We start from the raw sequence: 22,376 nt of genomic DNA, 5'->3' as shown, positions 1-22,376 counted from the left end.
CGCGCATAGGATTTAGACCGGCGTGTTGACCTCTCTGTTGTTCCTAGGTGGGGCTGCGACGTGTTGATCTTCCGAGGCCAGGCATGACCCAGGAAAGTGTGTCTGGCCAAATGGGATTGAGCGTGTTGGGTTATGTGGTGCACACCTGCAGGGAAGTTTATCTATTTGAATAGCCGTGATCTTTGGTAACAGGATGACTTGGAGTTGTACCTTGACCTTATGACAACTAGAACCAGATACTTAATAAAACACACCCTTCCAAGTGCCAGATATAACCCGGTAATCGCTCTCTAACAGGGTGACGAGGAGGGGATCGCCGGGTAGGTTTATGCTATGCGATGCTACTTGGTGAACTTACCATCTACTCTCTTCTACATGCTGCAAGATGGAGGTGGCCAGAAGTGTAGTCTTCGACAGGATTAGCTATCCCCCTCTTATTCTGGCATTCTGCAGTTCAGTCCACCGATATGGCCCTTTACACATATACCCATGCATGTGTAGTGTAGCTCCTTGCTTGCGAGTACTTTGGATGAGTACTCACGGTTGCTTTTCTCCCTCTTTTCCCCCTTTCCCTTCTACCTGGTTGTCGCAACCAGATGCCGGACCCCAGGAGCCAGACGCCATCGTCGACGACGACTCCTACTACACTGGAGGTGCCTGATACGTCTCCAACGTATCTATAATTTTTGATTGCTCCATGCTATATTATCTACTGTTTTGGACTATACTGGGCTTTATTTTCCACTTTTATATTATTTTTGGGACTAACCTATTAACCGGAGGCCCAGCCCAGAATTGCTGTTTTTGCCTATTTCAGTGTTTCGGAGAAACAGAATATCAAACAGAGTCCAAACGGAACGAAACCTTCGGGAACGTGATTTTCTCACCGAACGTGATCCAGGAGACTTGTACCCTACGCCAAGGAACAAAAGAGGCGGTAACGAGGGTGGGGGCACCCCCCTAGGGCGCGCCCCCCCTGCCTCGTGGGCCCCCTGTTGCTCCACTGACGTACTCCTTCCTCCTATATATACCTACGTACCCCCAAACAGTCAGATACGGAGCCAAAAACCTAATTCCACCACCGTAACTTTCTGTATCCACGAGATCCCATCTTGGGGCCTGTTCCGGAGCTCCGTCGGAGAGGGCCCTCATGACGGAGGGCTTCTGCATCATCATAGCCTCTCCGATGAAGTGTGAGTAGTTTACCTCAGACCTTCGGGTCCATAGTTATTAGCTAGATGGCTTCTTCTCTCTTTTTGGATCTCAATACAATGTTCTCCCCCTCTCTCGTGGAGATCTATTCGATGTAATCTTCTTTTTGCGGTGTGTTTGTTGAGACCAATGAATTGTTGGTTTATGATCAAGTCTATCTATGAATAATACTTGAATCTTCTCTGAATTCTTTTATGTATGATTGGTTATCTTTGCAAGTCTCTTCGAATTATCAGTTTGGTTTGGCCTACTAGATTGGTTTTTCTTGCCATGGGAGAAGTGCTTAGATTTGGGTTCAATCTTGCGGTGTCCTTTCCGAGTGACAGAAGGGGCAGCAAGGCACATATTGTATTGTTGCCATCGAGGATAACAAGATGGGGTTTTTATCATATTGCATGAATCTATCCCTCTACATCATGTCATCTTGCTTAAAGCATTACTCTGTTTTTAACTTAATATTCTAGATGCATGCTGGATAGCGGTTGAGTGGAGTAATAGTAGTAGATGCAGGCAGGAGTCGGTCTACTTTTCTTAGACGTGATGCCTATATACATGATCATACCTAGATATTCTCATAACTATGCTCAATCCTGTCAATTGCTCAACAGTAATTTTTTCACCCACCATAGAATACTTATGCTCTTGAGAGAAGCCACTAGTGAAACCTATGGCCCCCGGGTCTATTCTCATCATATCAATCTCCATCACTTTATTATTGCTTTGCTTTTTTACTTTGCCTTTTACTTTTCACTTTGCATCTCTATACCAAATATACCAAAAATATTATCTATCATCTCTATCAGATCTCACTCTCGTAAGTGACCGTGAAGGGATTGACAACCCCTAATCGCGTTGGTTGCGAGGAGCTATTTTTTTGTGTAGGTACGAGGGACTTGCGTGTAGCCTCCTACTAGATTGATACCTTGGTTCTCAAAAACTGAGGGAAATACTTACGCTACTTTGCTGCATCATCCTCTCCTCTTCGGGGAAATCCAACGCAGTGCTCAAGAGGTAGCAGTGCCTACTACTACGTGCAGCCCGCTGACGAGGACCAGGAGTAGTTAGGAGGATCCCAGGCAAGAGGCCTGCGCCTCTTTCGATCTGTATCCTAGTTTGTGCTAGCCTTCTTAAGGCAAACTTGTTTAACTTATGTTTGTACTCAGATATTGTTGCTTCCGCTGACTCGTCTATGATCGAGCACTTGTATTCGAGCCCTCGAGGCCCCTGGCTTGTATTATGATGCTTGTATGACTTATTTCTGTTTTAGAGTTGTGTTGTGATATCTTCCCGTGAGTCCCTGATCTTGATCGTACACGTTTGCGTGCATGATTAGTGTATGATTGAATCGGGGGCGTCACCCCCCCCTCATCTTGCACCCCCATAAGGGCTTGAAGCAGTCCTAGAGTTCGAACACGTCGACCGTCAAGGGTAAGTAGGCGAGCTGCGTCCGCCGCGCCGCCGACTCGCTCTCCGGCTGCTCCGACACCCCGGCATCCTTAGCCACTCCCTTGCCCTTGGTGCATTTGGGGGCCATGGCGGCTGCGAGAGGCAAGGGACAGAGCACGGCGAAGATGCAGCAGCGGCGAGCAAAAGGGAAGGCTTGCGAAGGGAGGAGAAAGAGACGGCGGTTCTAAGATTGGAGAAGACGCAGGGGGGTAAATGAGCAGCGCGCCCGCGGTGATTCCTTTTTACTGGGAAGGCGCGGGCCGCCTCTTTTCCCCACTAACTGCGATATGATGCATGCGTGCAGAAACCTCCCCACGCATGACCCCCATGTCATGCACGACCCTCCACGTCGCGCATTCAACGCGGGTCATGGGGAAGCATGGCGGACGAACAGTTACTACGGTAAAAATCCGCCCCACCTGCCCGCGCACCGTTCTGGGCCTAGCCCAACAACGCGTCACGCTTATGTGTGGCCCAGGCCCAGGGGCTCCTGTCGGTGTACAAAAGTAGGGGCTCTCCTTTTGACCCCTTTACTTGTGCACGGGTAGTAAGAGCCACACACCGCGGCCACACTTAGCAGGGCAAAGGAGGGAAGCCGGAGAGAAGCCGACGGCACAAGGCGACCAAAAGCAACGCCAAGGCCAGAAACACAAAGGGCAGAAGGGCAAGGTGGACTCCCCCGGCAAGGCCCTTGCCGGGGCGGCCTCCGCGGCCCCGGCAAGTGCCTTGCCGGGGCAACTTTCCCAACACCAGAAGAGCGAGCCGCCCTTGAGCCCAAAGGTTCGGAACACCGTCGATAACTACATTGGAACCAGGGCTCGAGAGGCACCTCCATGGTGGCATGTAGATCTTCGTCAAGATCGTAAACATGTGAGATCAGATGAGGACTAGAAGACGGCGACCCTCGGCAGGATCCCAGCCGAGGGAATCCACAAGACCCCTGGCAAGCGCCTTGCCGGGGACAACTGCGACGCCATGGCAAGACTTTGTTGGACCCCTAGTAAGACCCTTGCCGAAGACATCAGCAGGGCCACCGCCAGGCCCACACCAGTCAAGACTCCGCCGCCGTTCGCATGCAGCTGCCAGCCCAACCAGCTGGGCAGGCGCTTGCGTGGCAACATGCGGCTTCCAGGCCAACTCAGCAAGCGCCTGCGTGGTGGCATGCAGATCTTCGTGAAGGACCTGCCACCGCGCCACCTCAGCGGCCTGCCTGCCTACATGGCGCTACATGCACCACTGGCCTGGGCGCGTGTCGAAGCAAGGCAGAGCGGCGACGGACGGGACGGGCCTCGTTCCCGTCCCCGATAAAGCTAATGGACACCTAAGTAGCGCATTTAATGCACTTTATCCCGTAATGCCGTGCGATAAGCTCGCGCACTGTAGGCCTTTCAACCTCCTGTGTGCCACTGTGGCAACCCCTTTTTCCTATAAAAGGAGGCCCGAGGCGACCAGGAGAGGGATTTGGCTCTTTGGAACTACGCAGCCACCATAGCTAATTTGAGAGCTCAAGAACACTCTGAAATACATCCACCAAAGCAGGACTAGGGTTTTACACGTCCTCGCGGCCCGAACCTAGGTAAACGATCCGTGTGCTAGCTCCTAAACCTGCTCTTCTCGCGACCCCGCGCCCGCCGACCGTAGAAGGGATCCCAGTGATCCCATAGGTGTCGTTCTCACCGACATGGACTCTCTTGAACGCCAACATTATTTATCTCTGCACGTTTGAGTTGTGCATTTGTAGATGGGCCTGGGAGTTGAGCTAGTAGGGCAGTGTCCTGGGTCCAAAGTAGTAGAAGTAGCACAAAAACATTTTTTGAGTGTAGGCTTTTCCCTACTCAAGCCTGCCTACTAGAATCGCGAGTGCTTGAAAGGAAAAGTGAAGGAAAAACATAGGAATTGGAAATTTTCCTATGGTACTACTATTCATGCATTTGGTTCAAAGGAATGGAGCAAAGGAAAACTGTAGGATTTGCTCATTTAGTGTCTCCTTGAAACAAAAACCATAGGAATTTTAATATCCACTTGTCCTCCTTTTCAAATTCCTATTCATGAAGCACAAGACTAAGAGATAGTAGCATAATAGCATTATAAACGTACATTTTCTTGTGGTTTGACTTAATCTCACCATCTTATTTGCATCCTGTGATCTTCCAATTCCTGTGAACCAAACACCCAGATTGGCAGAAATCCTGTGTTTTTAAATTCTCTGTTTTGCACGTGCATTCCTATCCTATTCATGTGTATCCCCTATCCTTGCATTGTTAGAATTCTCAAATTCAAACAAGCCCTTACACAATTACTTCTGTTACAGATATGGTCAAAGAAAACCTTGTGTGGTTTGTCCCCCTCCTGCTGCGTTGTGTTCCACCCTAGCTCAGCTGCTCCAACAATGGAAGGGTTCACCATAGCAGGGATCCGCCCTCCAGACTGTCTTTCGCCACCTTATATCTTCTTCCCCGCCGGCGACAGCCACGACAACTGCATTACCATCATTAGCTGAGTAGATGACCTTGAGGACTACACGGGTCTGCAAGAGAGGTCACACTCTTTCCTGCTTGCTTACGTTATGCATCGCTTAATATGATGACATGCTACTTTATCATCCTGTTCACCTATTAGACTCCGAGTCATGTCCAAACTAATGCTCAAACTTGAGTTTTAAATGGTTGTGGGGCACATATTGGGGTAGCAATCAATACTATATGTCTACTATCTGGTTAATCTTGGGTGTCTACTATGAGTTTCATGTTGGGTGGAAACAAACATTAAAGGAGCCATTATCTATATTTTTAACTAAAGCTATTATCTGCCTGCTATCATTAGTTTTGGGTCTATCCACAGTTTGCTACCATCACTCTGGATTTGTGCATGCACTCCTTACATAATCTCACTATGTTTTATTCCTATGCATGTCAGTTATTGTACACAATGGAACTGAAAATGTAGAGCAAAAGAGACGAGACTTGTGTGGCAATAAAATATCATGCAGACATCGTTCCATGGTTGGCAAAGGCAGCCCCCCTCCACCCATTTGGGAATGTAATCAAGAGGAAGATAAATGTTCTGAGGGGGATTAAGAAGGAGAAGACCACTCCTATTTACCCCTGAGGTCTTCGCTCTAACTTGGCATGCTAATGTTGCTTATATCATGCATATGGTGCCTTGCATTGCTTACTTTATACATCAAATATGTCATCTACTTAGTTTAGACATGCTTTGTGTGAATGCCATCTGTTTAGTTTCTTTATCGTATATGTGAATCATGCATGGCATCTTGTTTAGCCAAGCATCACATATGTGAACTTTGCAATGCCACCCCGGTTAGCCAGTCGTCTTATATGTGAATTATATCATGCCATCATTTTTTATTACGTATTAAATTTGTCAAAAAATTTAGTACATTCAATTACTCTTCCTGTGCATCAGCCATTCGACACGGTCATGGAAAATCTACAGTGGAAAAAAGGTCTTCAGAGCAGACAATGCTATCTGATGGAGCGCATGTCATGCTGGTTACGGATAGCTCCTCAGAGGAGGATTCAGAGACAGATGAGCAATCCTATCCCCCCCTGAGGTGCATGCTCTAACTTGGCAGGGTTATATTGCTCATATCGTGCATATGGTGTCTTGCATTGCGCTACCTCTTGAGCACTGCGTTGGTTTTCCCTTGAAGAGGAAAGGGTGATGCAGTAAAGTAGCGTAAGTATTTCCCTCAGTTTTTGAGAACCAAGGTATCAATCCAGTAGGAGACCACGCTCAAGTCCCACACACCTACACAAACAAATAAGAACCTTGCAACCAACGCGATAAAGGGGTTGTCAATCCCTTCACGGCCACTTGCAAAAGTGAGATCTGATAGAGATGATAAGATAATATTTTTGGTATTTTTATGATAAAGACAAATAGTAAAGAAAGCAAAATAACGATAATAGAAATAACTTGTTGACGGGAGATTAATATGATGGAAAATAGACCCGGGGGGCATAGGTTTCACTAGTGGCTTCTCTCAAGAGCATAAGTATTACGGTGGGTAAACGAATTACTGTCAAGCAATTGATAGAATTGAGCATAGTTATGAGAATATATAGGTATGATCATGTATGTAGGCATCATGTCCGTGACAAGTAGACCGACTCCTACCTGGATCTACTACTATTACTCCACAAATCGACCGCTATCCAGCATGCATCTAGAGTATTAAGTTCATAAGAACGGAGTAACGCTTTAAGCAAGATTGTCGGTGTCAAAATCGGCGGATCTCGGGTAGGGGGTCCCGAACTGTGCGTCTAGGCGGATGGTAACAGGAGACAAGGGACACGATGTTTTTACCCAGGTTCGGGCCCTCTTGATGGAGGTAAAACCCTACTCCTGCTTGATTAATATTGATGATATGGGTAGTACAAGAGTAGATCTACCACGAGATCAGAGACGCTAAACCCTAGAAGCTAGCCTATGGTATGATTGTTTTTTCTTATGTCCTACGGACTAAAACCCTCCGGTTTATATAGACACCGGAGAGGGCTAGGGTTACACAGAGTCGGTTACAATGGGAGGAGATCTACATATCCGTATTGCCAAGCTTGCCTTCCACGCCAAGGAAAGTCCTATCCGGACACGGGACGAAGTCTTCAATCTTGTATCTTCATAGTCCAAGAGTCCGGCCAAAGGTTATAGCCTGGCTATCTGGACACCCCCTAATCCAGGACTCCCTCAGTAGCCCCTGAACCAGGCTTCAATGACGACGAGTCTGGCGCGCAGATTGTCTTCAGCATTGCAAGGCGGGTTCCTCCTCCGAATACTTCATAGAAGATTTTGAACACAAGGATAGTGTCTGGCTCTACAAAACAAGTTCCACATACCACCGTAGAGAGAATAATATTTACACAAATCTAATCTGCTGACGCATTCTGTAGCATGACATCACACCACAGCCAAGCCTTCATTCGAATTGTTTTTACTGTCCCACCTTAGCGCGTTTTGCGAGGCGGTTTCCTTGGCACGTCTTGTCAAAGCAGAGATCGTGTCCCCTTTATTTACGGGATTCTCATCAATACGGGCGTGGGTAATCCAACCGCGCCATTGATTACGGTGCTTGGGGGATAAGCGAGCTTTACCAGGCTAGTGGGGACGCATAGTTTCGTCCGCCCATATAAGGGGATAAGGATCCACCTTTTCATCCACGCCTTCTTCCTCCTTTGCTCATCCATTTTCGCACACTCGAGCTCCAGCGCCCAAGTCCGCATCCCCCACCTCAACCTTCTCCAACCATGTCTGGAGCGGGAGGCAAGTGGATGGTCTCCTCCGTCACGGAGGGAGACGTCAAAAAGCTGAGGAGAGCCGGATACTTGCCCGACAACATCGCGCACCGGCTCCCAGACAAGGGGCAGCTCATCCCCACCCCCAGGCCCCATGAGAGGGTGGTGTTCCTCACCCATTTCCTCCATGGACTAGGCTTCCCTCTCCACCCATTCGTCCGGGGGCTCATGTTCTACTACGGCCTGGACTTCCACGATATGGCCCCAAACTTCATCCTCAATATCTCGGCGTTTATCGTCGTTTGTGAGGCTTTCCTCTGCATCCAGCCCCACTTCGGCTTCTGGCTGAAGACCTTCAATGTCAAGCCGAAGGTAGTGGGCGGCCGCCAGGCGGAGTGAGGAGGTGCCATGGTGGGCAAGATGCCCAACATCCTATGCCTCGAGGGCTCCTTCGTGGAGACCATAAAGGGGTGGCAATCGCAGTGGTTCTACATCACCGAGCCACGTGACCCTGAATGGGTCGCAGCCCCCGAGTTCCGATCCGGAATCCCTACGCGGCTCACCTCCTGGAAAGAGAAGGGCCTGTCGTGGGGTAGTTTGGGAGAGCTGACCGGACTCCAAACATGCGTCCAAAACCTGATGAGCAAGAAGCTCAAACTCGTCAACGTAGTCCAGGTCATGCTCATCCGCCGGATCCTCCCATGACAACAACGGGCTTTCAGCTTGTGGGAGTTTGACCCGGCCTAGCATCGAACTCTGAAGAGGCTCTTCGACACAACGTACAAAGATGCCTGGAAGGTGCTATTCAAAGGCGCCGAGGCTCCCGCTTCCTCCACCAAGGATCGCGGATTCAGCGCGCAGCATCAGGCCAGCGCGGTAAGCTATTTTACCTCTTACAGAATATTTGTCTTTCATAGTTTGACTCTATGCGGGATCTAAGCCCCCAAGCCTTTGACAGGACTGGCAGAAGACGGCCGGACAAATCAACTGTCCGGCTCCCTTGCCCGAAGACCCAGCAGACGCCCGCTTGGCGAAGTTGCTGGTTCCGGCACCTTACATGGTGCCGGAGAAGAAGGCTAAGAAGAAGGCTACGGGAACCCGGAAGAGTTCCCGGCGCCCGGTGGAGTCGGACTCATCGTCCGATGACTCCAAGGCGCACTCCTCCCACGAAGACGAGGAGGAGGAAAAAGAAGCTTATCCCCCTCCAGCAGGGGGGAAAAGAAAAGGAAGGCCGCCCCAACTGGGGAGGCCAGAGGGTCCAAGAAGGGGAGAACCCTTCCGCACGACTACTCCACCAACACCGCCGACAGCGAGGAGTGGCCGCCCAGGGCCAAGCCCCTGGCGAAATCGTAAGTATTCGGACACCAGAGTGAATTCATAGTGTTCCTTAATTGCACAGCTTCTCCTTACGCCGAATATAATTATGCAGTCTGCCCAAAGCCCGGCTCGCCCGTATCGTCGAGCGGTTCCTTGGATTCATCGAATGTGAACATCACTTCACTTTCGACCGCCTCCTCCCCTCGCCCTACGAATGACGCCGAGGTGTTGTCCCAAAGGGTTCCAAACCAAGGGGAGGTAGTCCTGGAGGCGCCACAAGGCGACATTCCGGACTCCAGGCGCAAAGGGGGCAACACTCCCAAGGGCCCCAAGTCCGGCCTTGGGCCGGATACTGCGCCGGAACCTTCAGCGGTTTCGGACTCCAGCAGGTGGCCCCTCACAAAGAAGGGCAAGCCTACTGCGCCGGTGGCCTCCGCCCAACCGGAGGCACCGGATAACTTGTTGGAGGTGCTTAACGGCGCCTCCATCAACGAGGAGCACCGTATTATTATGAGTGTGGTGATCCAGAAGGTTCAGTCCGCCAAGAGTGGGCTGACTGAAGCATGTGCCAGCCTACTAATAGGCTTTGAGGTATGTAAAAAATATGTGAAAATATTACCGCATAGACAGTAGCCCCTGATGCTCTGTTTGGTGTTCACAAAGAAAAGCCGAATAGAGGATCTAATAATATTCGCAGGAGTCTGACAAAATTTTGTTGATACGTATGCAGGCTTCGCTGCTGGCCTCTGCTGCACTGACTGCGGAGGTGGACACGCTGAAGCAGAACCCCGAGCAGTCCGAGCAAGAGCTCGGCCTTGCCAAGAAGCAGCTCGAGGAGAGCCAAGGTACATAATGCCCTGTGTAAGTATATAAAATATGTAGTTGCAAAAAATGATAGGATTGCTATTGGTCTCCTAGGGGCCACGACTGAGGTGGCGACCCTGAGGCAAGTGCTTTCCGAGGCCGAAAAGAAGGCGGCCACGGAGCGCGCCGAGCGGGAGAAACATGAGGCGCGAGTTGGCGAGGTACAGCAAGAGCTCCAGGCTCTCGTGAAAAAACACGACAGTTAGGAGCTTGACTCAAAGACGCGAGAGTCCTAGCTCGCGGCAGCCCTCGAAAGCGCCAAGTCTGCCAAGGCCGAAGCCCAGAAAGCCCTCCAGGAAGTTGAGGTGATGAAGAATATAGCGGTGGGTAAGGCATTCTTTATGCAAAGCAAGCATGTGAAAGTGAATTACTTGTTACTTACCCGAGTCTGGAGCTCTCTAGGAGCATTCGCAGATTTACCCCGTAGCGTGTCAGACGCCGCCGCCTTCTACCGGGTCGAAGAGGGGAGCTCGACGGAGAAGGTGCTCTGGTCTCAGTATGCTGAGGCCGGACACCCTGTGCCCTTGAGCGACCAGTTGAAGCAGCTGGTCGAGCTCCATAAGATGGCCGAGCAGGCCATGAAGGGCCTCATAGTCCGGCTGTGGCCTAAGGAGGCCATGCCTGGGAGCTACTTCGGGCTGGTGAAGCGGCTAGTGGATGCCTGTCCATGGCTTGAAGTAATCAAGCGCTCCGTCTGCATCGAGGGTGCCCGTAGGGCGCTTGCCCGTGCTAAGGTGCACTGGGACAAGATGGATGCGGAGAAGCTTGTGAAGGACGGGCCACCGCAGGGCAAGGAGCATCGCCACCCCGAGATGTACTATGAGGGTGTCCTGAAGGGTGCCCGCCTTGTGGCGGATGAGTGTCCCAAGGATGTAATATTTGAGTAAACTCGCTCGTGTTATCCTGTGCGCTGAAAACTTGTTCATATGCGCTATGCAACGCTTGTTTTTTATTTAAAATATTACCTTCTATGCGGCCGTTTATAAAATCTGAGAGATGGCGAGTCGTCGGCTTCTGCCCCGATGCCACGAGTGCTGGGGTGTTCGGGATAAACCTGAGCACTCTTTTTCCCATTCTTGGGTCCTCCGAGGGAGGTGCTTAGCACAACGAACAAGGCAATCGGACTATAATGCGTTATCACTCTCACTTAGCCAGAGAATTCTATAATTTTAAATTTCTGTGAAGCCCCTAGTGTTCGAAAGACCGAGTTCGGGGCGCTAGACACGCCTAGGCCGGACAAAGCCGACTCCTCGCTCTAAGCGGCATAAGTCTTTAAGGACTCGAAACCTCACGAATAGCGACCAGCTCTCGCCTTATCATGACAGTCAGTTTTAGCTTTCTCTACTGAGGTGCTTAGCCCAGCTCAACCGGGGCACAATCGCAGTAGTTCTCCCAGCGCTACCTTAGCCGATATAGCGGAATGTAAGGTACCAAAACATGGGAGCCAGGCAAACCCAACTATTGACCAAAGACATGATTCGGAGTTGATGCATACAGTGCTATAAGTTCGGAGTGCCGCACTTGTGAAAGTGTTCGGACTTCTCATTCCGTTTTATGGGGTGCTTGAGCCCCTAGCATATTGGTCGTACCAAAGTGTACGGGTGCATAATGTCATAACTGAACATGTATATATTTTAAAAAAGGAATGAATAGAGAATGCAATAATAAGCTGGAGCTAAGCATTGTTTATTCAAAAAGGCTGCGGTAAAAGCAGAACGATACAAGTAGTGCAATAAGCAAGAGATGGGACTATTTGACATGTCCCCCTCCAGGGGCGAGCTGCGGGACGGTATGTAAGACAGATATTTTGCTCATTATAGAGACCACCTGGGCATTCGATGTAGCTTTCTGCCTCCTTGGTTGTTGCATCGTGTGTTCGGCGATTGTACTGCCGGACAGGCCTTCCGTAGAGGGAAGTCCTGAAAGCAAGAAAAAATGACAAAATCGGGAGCCCCTAGTGCGGTTGAGCCACATTTTGGGTGTGCCGTGGTCGTGCCCCTCCCCCTATGCCCATGGTATTTCCAGAGCATAATTATGTACGCGTAGTACTGGTTTCGCAATTGCGCGAGGGCTGGGGTTGGGGCCGCATTGCTACGCTTGCTTGGAGCGTCCTCGGCAGTCTTGTTGTAGGTTACTCCGGGCGCGCTTGACGGTGTCCGGACGTTTTATCGCCGGACTGGAGAATTGCCTTGAGAGGCTGCTTTGTACTTCGGCTGCGAGGGCCGCCGTATGCTCCTTCGTTCGGAGAGAGCATTCGATGTTTCCATTGACCGTAATGACTTCTCGAGGTCCTGGCATCTTGAGCTTGAGGTATGCATAGTGCAGCACCGCGTTGAACTTTCCGAATGCGGTTCGTCCAAGCAGTGCATGATAGCCACTGCGGAACGGGACTATGTCGAAGATTAACTCCTCGCTTTGGAAATTATCCGAGGATCCGAAGACCACTTCAAGTGTAACTGAGCCTGTGCAGTTGGCCTCTACTCCTGGTATGACGCCCTTGAAGGTCGTTTTTGTGGGTTTGATCCTTGAGGGGTCTATGCCCATTTTCCGCAATGTATCCTGATAAAGCAGGTTCAGGCTGCTACCGTCGTCCATAAGGACTCGAGTGAGGTGAAATCCGTCGATGATTGGGTCTAGAACCAATGCAGCGAATCCTCCATGGCGGATGCTAGTGGGGTGGTCCCTTCGATCGAAAGTGATCGGGCAGGAGGACCACGGGTTGAACTTTGGGGCGACTGGCTCCAACGCGTATACGTCCCTTAGCGCACGCTTCCGTTCCCATTTGGGGATGTGGGTTGCGTGTATCATGTTCACTGTCCGCACTTGTGGGGGGAAGCCCTTCTGTCCACTATTGTTCGGCGGCCGGGGCTCCTCCTCCTCGTTGCTATGTAGCCCCTTGTCTCTGTTTTCGGCATTTAACTTGCCGGCCTGCTTGCACACCCGACAGTCCCTGTTGGTGTGATTGGCTGGTTTTTCGGGGGTGCCATGTATCTGGCATGAGCGATCGAGTATACGATCCAAACTGGACGGGCCCGGAGTGTTTCTTTTGAATGGCTTTTTCCGCTGATCGGGTTTAGAGCCTCTGAATCCGGCATTAACTGCCGTATCTTCAGTATTGTCGCTGTTAATGCGGCGCTTGTGCTTGTTGTGACGCGACCTGCCATTGCTGTCCTTGGTATCCGAATTACCAGGGCTCTTGGTCATGTTATTGCGACGAGCCAGCCAGCTGTCTTCTCCCGCGCAAAAGCGGTTCATGAGTGTCGTGAGGGCTGCCATGGATTTTGGCTTTTCCTGTCCAAGGTGTCGGGCAAGCCACTCGTCACGGATGTTATGCTTGAAGGCTGCTAGGGCCTCTGCGTCCGGACAGTCGACGATTTGATTTTTCTTGGTTAGGAACCTTGTCCAGAATTATCTAGCAGATTCTTCTGGCTACTGAATTATGTGGCTCAGGTCATCGGCGTCTGGTGGTCGCACATATGTGCCCTGGAAATTGTCGGGGAATGCGGCTTCCAGGTCCTCCCAACAACCGATCGATTCTGCTGGCAAGCTGTTAAGCCAATGCCGAGCTGGTCCTTTAAGCTTTAGTGGGAGGTATTTGATGGCGTGTAGATCATCGCCGCGGGCCATGTGGATATGAAGGAGATAGTCCTCGATCCGTACCGCAAGATCTGTTGTGCCATCGTATGATTCAATGCTGATGGGTTTGAAACCCTCTGGGATTTGATGATCCATTACTTCATCTATGAAGCATAGTAGGTGTGCGGCGCCTCTCTACTGGGCTATATCACGACATAGCTTGAATGAGCTTTGTATGTTGTGTTCGGCCCGGCCAGGTTTACTGTATCTGGCGTGACAGTTATCGTCTCGTGTCATGGGGCGCCCGCGCGATCCTTATATCGATCTTGTTTGCCTTGCCTTGTCCTCCAACACATCTCGCAGGTCTAGCGCATGTCCCCATGACTTGGTATTTTCTGAGCGATGCCGGGGTGCAGCTTGAGTGGAGGGCCGAAAGGCCTCTCTGTCGCAGCCGCGAGGTGGCCGGTCAGCGGCATCATGCGCTGGTGATTTAGGTGCTTCCTCCTCTAATCGGGGTAGCAACCTGCGCTTTGGGTAGCTCCTGGAGGGGCGTTCGAGTTCGTACTCTTCGGCCGCAAGGACTTCAGTCCATCTGTCGGCTAGCAAATCTTGATCAGCTCTAAGCTATTGTATTTTTTTCTTAAGGTTACTCGTCGTGGCCATAAGCCTGCGTTTAAAGTGCTCTTGTTCGACAGGATCCTCGGGCACGACAAATTCGTCGTCGCCGAGGCTTGCCTCGTCTACAGAGGGAGGCATGTAATTATCATCCTCTTCCTCTCTGTCTGCCGCTCTCTCAGGAGGGTTGGCTTCCCCATCCTCCTGCGCTGAATCTTGCTGGAGGGAGTTGTCTTCAGCACTGTCCGGGGTGTTATTTTCTCCCATGCCAGTATCACCGTTTTTGATTTGGCGGGACTTAGAGCGGCGCCGCTGACGCCGGCGCTTAGGTTGCTACTTGGAGGGGTCATCCCCCGCTGTTCCGTCGCCATTGCCTTCTTTGGGTGTATCCACCATATATATGTCATATGACGAGGTGGCTTTCTAGTACCCTATAGGCGCTGGTTCCTGTTTGTCTCCTACATCGTCGTCCATACCGTCGATGTCATCGGAGTCGAAGTCGAGCATGTCGGTTAAGTCATCGACAGTGGCTACAAAGTGGGTGGTGGGTGGGCGTCGAATTTCTTCGTCGTCCGCATCCCAGTCCTGCCGGTCATAATCCAGCCAGGACTCTCCTGACAAAGAGAGAGACCTTAGTGAATTCAGAATGTCGCCGAAGGGCGAGTGCTGAAAGATATCCGCGGCGGTGAATTCCATGATCGGCGCCCAATCGGATTCGATTGGCAGGGGTGCGGATGGTTCGGAGCCCGGAGAAGAGTCCGGGACTTTGGAGTCACGAGCTTCGCAGAGGATAAGATTGGTGTTCGGCTCGATCACCGTCGATATTGCAGCCCCCGGGGCGGGGTCTAGCCACCCTTCCTCGATCGACGCAGTCGGCTCCGAGCTAGGGGTCAGAGCGGATGCGGGTGCGGCCTCCAGGGCACTGTTCGGCAGCAGAGCTAAATCATGCCCGTCGTGACAGTGCGGCGCGCCCAGCTGTGGCTCGGATCCATCGAAGATCAAGTCTCCGCGAACGTCAGCCGTGTAGTTCAAACTTCCAAATCTGACCTGATGGCCAGGGGCGTAGCTTTTGATCTTCTCCAGATGGCCAAGCGAATTAGCTCGCAGTGCAAAGCCGCCGAATATGAAGATCTGTCCGGGGAGAAAAGTTTCACCCTGGACCGCATCGCTGTTGATGACCAGAGGAGCCATCGGGCCTAAAGATGACGACACAGAGGAACTCCCAATGAAAGCACCAATGTCGGTGTCAAAACCGGCGGATCTCGGGTAGGGGGTCCCGAACTGTGCGTCTAGGCGGATGGTAACAGGAGACAAGCGACACGATGTTTTTACCCAGGTTTGGGCCCTCTCGATGGAGGTAAAACCCTACTCATGCTTCATTAATATTGATGATATGGGTAGTACAAGAGTAGATCTACCACGAAATCAGAGAGGCTAAACCCTAGAAGCTAGCCTATGGTATGATTGTTTTTTCTTATGTCCTACGGACTAAAACCCTCTGGTTTATATAGACACCGGAGAGGGCTAGGGTTACACAGAGTCGGTTACAATGGGAGGAGATCTACATATCCGTATTGCCAAGCTTGCCTTCCACGCCAAGGAAAGTCCTATCTGGACACGGGATGAAGTCTTCAATCTTGTATCTTCATAGTCCAAGAGTCCGGCCAAAGGTTATAGTTCGGCTATCCGGACACCCCCTAATCCAGGACTCCCTCAAAGATGACATGATGTAGAGGGATAAACTCATGCAATATGATATAAACCCCATCTTTTTATCCTCGATGGCAACAATACAATACGTGTCGTTTCCCCTACTGTCACTGGGATCGAGCACCGCACGATTGAACCCAAAGCTAAGCACTCCCATTGCAAGAAAGATCAATCTAGTAGGCCAAACCAAACTGATAATTCGAAGAGACTTGCAAAGATAAACAGTGATACATAAAAGAATTCAGAGGAGATTCAAATATTGTTGATAGATAATCTTGATCATAAACCCACAATTCATCGGATCTCGACAAAAACACCGCAAAAGAAGTTTACATCGAATAGATCTCCAAGAGAATCGAGGAGAACTTTGTATTGAGATCCAAAGAGAGAGAAGAAGCCATCCAACTAATAACTATGGACCCGAAGGTCTGAGGTAAACTACTCACACATCATCGGAGAGGCTATGGTGTTGATTAGAAGCCCTCCGTGATCAATGCCCCCTCCGGAGGACCGCCGGAAAAGGCCCCAAGATGGGATCTCACGAGTACAGAAGGTTGCGGTGGTGGAAATAGGGTTTTGGCTCCTGTTCTGATGTTTTTGGGGTGCGTAGGTATATATAGGAGGAAGAAGTAGGTCGGTGGAGCTACGAGGGGCCCATAATGGTGGAGGGCACGCCCAGGGGGGTAGGCGCGCCCCCCTACCTCGTGGCCTCCTCGTTGATTGCTTGACGTCCACTCCAAGTCCTCTGGATCATGTTTTTTCAAAAAATCACGTTCCCGAAGGTTTCATTCCATTTGGACTCCGTTTGATATTCCTTTCCTTCCAAACACTAAAATAGGTAAAAAAAACAGCAATTTGGGCTGGGCCTCCGGTTAATAGGTTAGTCCCAAAAATAATATAAAAGTGTATAATAAAGCCCATTGATCATCCAAAACAGATAATATAATAGCATGGAACAACCAAAAATTATAGATACGTTGGAGACGTATCAAGCATCCCCAAGCTTAATTCATGCTCGTCCTCGAGTAGGTAAATGATAAAAAAAGAATTTTTGATGTGGAATGCTTCTTAGCATAATTTTCAATGCAATTCTTTTTATTGTGGCATGAATATTTAGATCCGAAAGATTCAAGATAAAAGTTTAGTGTTGACATAAAAACAATAATACTTCAAACATTTTAACCAAGCAATTATGTCTTATCAAAATAACATAGCCAAAGAAAGCTTATCCCTACAAAATCATATAGTTAGGCCATGCTTCAATTCCGTCACACAAAATGTTCTCATCATGCATAACCCCGATGACAAGCTGAGCAATTGGTTCATACTTTTTAACGCGCTTCAGCCTTTTCAACCCTTACGCAATACATGAGCGCAAGCCATGGATATAGCACTATGGGTGGAATAGACTATAATGATGGGGTTATGTGAGACGACAAAAAGGTAGAAAGTCTCAAATTGACGCGACTAATCAATAGGCTATGGAGATGCCCATCGATTGATGTCAATGAGAGGAGTAGGGATTGACATGCAACGGATGCACTAGAGCTATAAATATATGAAAGCTCAACAAAAAAAACTAAGTGGGTGTGCATCCAACTTGCTTGCTCACGAAGACCTAGGACATTTTGAGGAAGCCCATCAATGGAATATACAAGCCAAGTTCTATAATGAAAAATTCCCACTAGTATATGAAAGTGACAACATAGGAGACTGATACGTCTCCAACGTATCTATAATTTTTTATTGTTCCATGCTACTATATATTCTGTTTAGGATGTTTAATGGGCTTATTTATACACTTTCATATTATTTTGGGGACTAATCTATTAACCGGAGGCCCGGCCCAAATTGCTGTTTTTTGCCTATTTCAGTGTTTCGCAGAAAAAGAATATCAAACGGAGTCCAAACGGAATGAAACCTTCGGGAACGTGATTTTTGGAACAAACATGATCCAGAGGACTTGGAGTGGACGTCAAGCAACAGACGAGGAGGCCACGAGGTAGGGGGCGTGCCTACCCCCCCCCCCAGGCGCGCCCTCCACCCACGTGGGCCCCTCATGGCTCCACCGACCTACTTCTTCCTCCTATATATACCTACGTACCCCCAAACCATCAGAAGCACCCACAAAAACCTAATTCCATCGCCGCAACCTTCTGTACCCATGAGATCCCATCTTGGGGCCTTTTTCGGCATCCTGCCGGAGGGGGCATTGATCACGAAGGGCTTCCACATCAACACCATAGCCTCTCCGATGATGTGTGGGTAGTTTACCTCAGACCTTCGTGTTGGGGATATTACCACTGGGCGTAAACCGGCCAGGAGAGGCCGGGTTGACTCTATTGGTAGTTCATTATACCTGAAGCGCATGAATACAGACGATGACGCTGTTTGAAGGCCCAGGGCCCAGAGCCGGTTCAAGGCCTGTAGACATAAACCGGCATTGACAATGTAACTTGTACTATAAGGTAGAAAGAACAGAGACCGAGCCGGACATATTTATGAGCCGGCCTCGGAACTCTGTAAACTGATGGGCGTCAACCCATGTATATAAGGGGACGACCCGGCGGCAGTTCAGGAGAACAAACAACAACTCGAGACTCAGGCAAAGCGTATTCGCTCCCTGGTTATCGAAACCCCATCAATTCCATCACAACTAGACGTAGGCTTTTACCTTCATCATAAGGGGCCGAACTAGTATAAAACTCTCTTGCGTCCCTTTTCTGCTTTAACCCCTTTAAGTTAACTCGTAGCGATGGCTCCACAACTAAGTCATTTCATGAGGACATCTGCCGTGACAAAACCACGACAGTTGGGGCCCACCATGGGGCCTACGCACGGTGGTGTTGAGTTCTTGGAGGGATTTCTCCCAGGGATCGAGAAGCTCGTGATTGATCAGATAAAAAGCGCTGGCAAAATTCATTGTTGGGTGATCAGAATCAAAATTAGACTTTGGAGCAAATAGTGCAAGGTTTAAGTTCGAGGAGAGTTAGGGATGCGCATCTCTGCGCCACCGTATACGACCAGCGGATTGTTTTCGTCGAGACCGATGGATGACTTGGATGACGGACGCGGCCATCAACAATCCACCAGCCGAGAGTGGCCGAGTCGGACAGGAATTCGATTCTAGGCGTTCTTTCCTCATACAAACAAGCAATCGTATCAGATCAACTTGGAGACAGAACGCAGTGTGCGTGGTCACGGAAATTTCTACCTGAGGCAGTACTTGTTTTTCCATGGGAACCACTAGCAAAAGCTTTTAGGTGATTTATCGCTAGGCCTACACCAGCACAGGCCACCGCATAGAGATACAAAAAGCGGTGTACTGAAGGAGCATCATGATAACCCACAAGTGTAGGGGATCGCAACAGCTTGGAGGGTAGAGTATTCAACCCAAATTTATTGATTCGGCACAAGGGGAGCCAAAGAATATTCTCAAGTATTAGCAACTGAGTTGTCAATTCAGACACACCTGGATAACTTAATATCTGCAGCAAAGTGTTTAGTAGCAAAGTAATATGATAGTAGTGGTAAAGGTAACAAAATAGTAACGAAAGCAAAAGTAATATTTTTGGTGTTTTGTAGTGATTGTAAGAGTAGCAACAGGAAAGTAAATAAGCGAAAACCAGTATATGGAAAGCTCGTAGGTATTGGATCGGTGATGGATAATTATACAGGATGCGGTTCATCATGTAATAGTCATAACATAGGGTGACACAGAACTAGCTCCAATTCATCAATGTAATGTAGGCATGTATTCCGAATATAGTCATACGTGCTTATGGAAAAGAACTTGCATGACATATTTTGTCCTACCCTCCCGTGGCAGTGGGGTCCTAATGGAAACTAAGGGATATTAAGGCCTCCTTTTAATAGAGAACCGGAACAAAGCATTAGCACATAGTGAATACATGAACTCCTCAAACTATGGTCATCAACAAGGGTGGTCCCGATTATTATCACTTCGGGGTTGCCGGATCATAACACATAGTAGGTGACTATAGACTTGCAAGATAGGATCAAGAACACACATATATTCATGAAAACATAATAGGTTCAGATCTGAAATCATGACACTCGGGCCCTAGTGACAAGCATTAAGCATAGCAAAGTCATAGCAACATCAATCTCAGAACATAATGGATACTAGGGATCAAACCCTAACAAAACTAACTTGATTACATGATAGATCTCATCCAACCCATCACCGTCCAGCAAGCCTACGATGGAATTACTCACGCACGGCGGTGAGCATCATGAAATTGGTGATGGAGGATGGTTGATGATGACGACGGCGACGAATCCCCCTCTCCGGAGCCCCGGACGGACTCCAGATCAGCCCTCCCAAGGGGTTTTAGGGCTTGGTGGTGGCTCCGTATCGTAAAACGTGATGATTTCTTCTCCTTTATTTTTTTCTCCCTGAAAGCAAATATATAGAGTCGGAGTTGGCTTCGGAGGAGCTCCAGGGGGCCCACGAGGTAGGGGGCGCCCCACCCTCGTGGACAGGGTGTGGGCCCCCTGGTCTTCATCTTTGGCACGGATTTTTATTTTTTTAACTAGATGTTCCGTGGACTTTCAGGTTATTCCGAGAACTTTTGTTTTCTGCACATAAAACAACATCATGGCAATTCTGCTGAAAACAGCGTCAGTCCGGGTTAGTTCCATTCAAATCATGCAAGTTAGAGTCCAAAACAAGGGAAAAAGTGTTTGGAAAAGTAGATACGACGGAGACGTATCAACTCCCCCAAGCTTAAACCTTTGCTTGTCCTCAAGCAATTCAGTTGATAAACTGGAAGAGAAAGAAAAACTTTTACAAACTCTGTTTGCTCTTGTTGTTGTAAATATGTAAAGCCAGCATTCAAGTTTTCAACAAAGATTATAACTAACCACATTTGCAATAATTCTCAGGTCTCATGATTACTCATATCAATAGCATAATCAGCTAGCGAGCGATAATAATAAATCTCGGATGACAACACTTTCTCAAAACAATCATAATATGATATAACAAGATGGTATCTCGCTAGCCCTTTCTGAGACCACAAAACATAAATGCAGAGTACCTTTAAAGATCAAGGACTGACTAGACATTGTAATTCATGGTAAAAGAGATCCAATCATAGTCATACCCGATATAGATTAACAGTAATGAATGCAAATGACAGCTGTGCTCTCCAGCTAGTGCTTTTAATAAGAGGGTGATGACTCAACATAAAAGTAAATAGATAGGCCCTTCGCAGAGGGAAGTATGGATTTGTAGAGGTGCCAGAGCTCGGTTTTGAAATAGAGATAAATAATATTTTGAGCGGTATACTTTCATTGTCAACATAACAACTAAGAGATGGCGATATCTTCCATGCTACACACATTATAGGCGGTTCCCAAATAGAATGGTAAAGTTTATACTCCCCCTCCACCAACAAGCATCAATCCATGACTTGCTCGAAACAACGAGTGTCTCCAACTAGCAACAGTCCCAGGGGGAGTTTTGTTTGCAATTAATTTGATTTAGTTTGCATAAAGCATGGGACTGGGCATCCGGGTGACCAGCCATTTTCTCGTGAGTGAGGAGCGGAGTCCACTCCTCTTGAGAATAACCTGCCTAACATGGAAGATAAGGGCAGCACTAGTTGATACATGAGCTATTCGAGCATACAAAACAGAATGTTTATTTGAAGGTTTAGAGTTTGGCACATACAAATTTACTTGGAACGGCAGGTAAATACCGCATATAGGAAGGTATAGTGGACTCATATGGAATAACTTTGGGGTTTAAGGGATTGGATGCACAAGCAGTATTCCCGCTTAGTACAAGTCAAGGCTAGCAAAAGACTGGGAAGCGACCAACTAGAGAGCGACAACAGTCATGAACATGCATTAAAATTAATAGACATTGGATGCAAGCATGAGTAGGATATAATCCACCATGAACATAAATATCGTGAAGGCTATTATTGATTTGTTTCAACTACATGTGTGAACATGTGCCAAGTCAAGTCACTTAAATCATTCAAAGTAGGATACCACCCCATCATACCACATCACAACCATTTTAATAGCATGTTGGCACGCAAGGTAAACCATTATAACTCATAGCTAATCAAGCATGGCACGAGCAACTATAATCTCTAATTGTCATTGCAAACATGTTTATTCATAATAAGCTGAATCAAGAACGATCAACTCATCATATTTACAAAAACAAGAGAGGTCGAGTTCATACCAGCTTTTCTCATCTTAGTCAGTCCATCATATATCATCATAATTGCCTTTCACTTGCACGACCGAACGATGTGAATAATAATAAGAGTGCAAGTGCATTGGACTAAGCTGGAATCTACGAGCATTCAATAAACAGGAGAAGACAAGATAACATGGGCT

This window comes from Triticum dicoccoides, chromosome 5B (genome assembly GCF_002162155.2).
Source record: "Triticum dicoccoides isolate Atlit2015 ecotype Zavitan chromosome 5B, WEW_v2.0, whole genome shotgun sequence".
Classification (NCBI taxonomy): Eukaryota; Viridiplantae; Streptophyta; class Magnoliopsida; order Poales; family Poaceae; genus Triticum; species Triticum dicoccoides.
The sequence above is the reverse complement of the archived record's forward strand: the minus strand, read 5'-3'. Positions refer to the sequence as shown.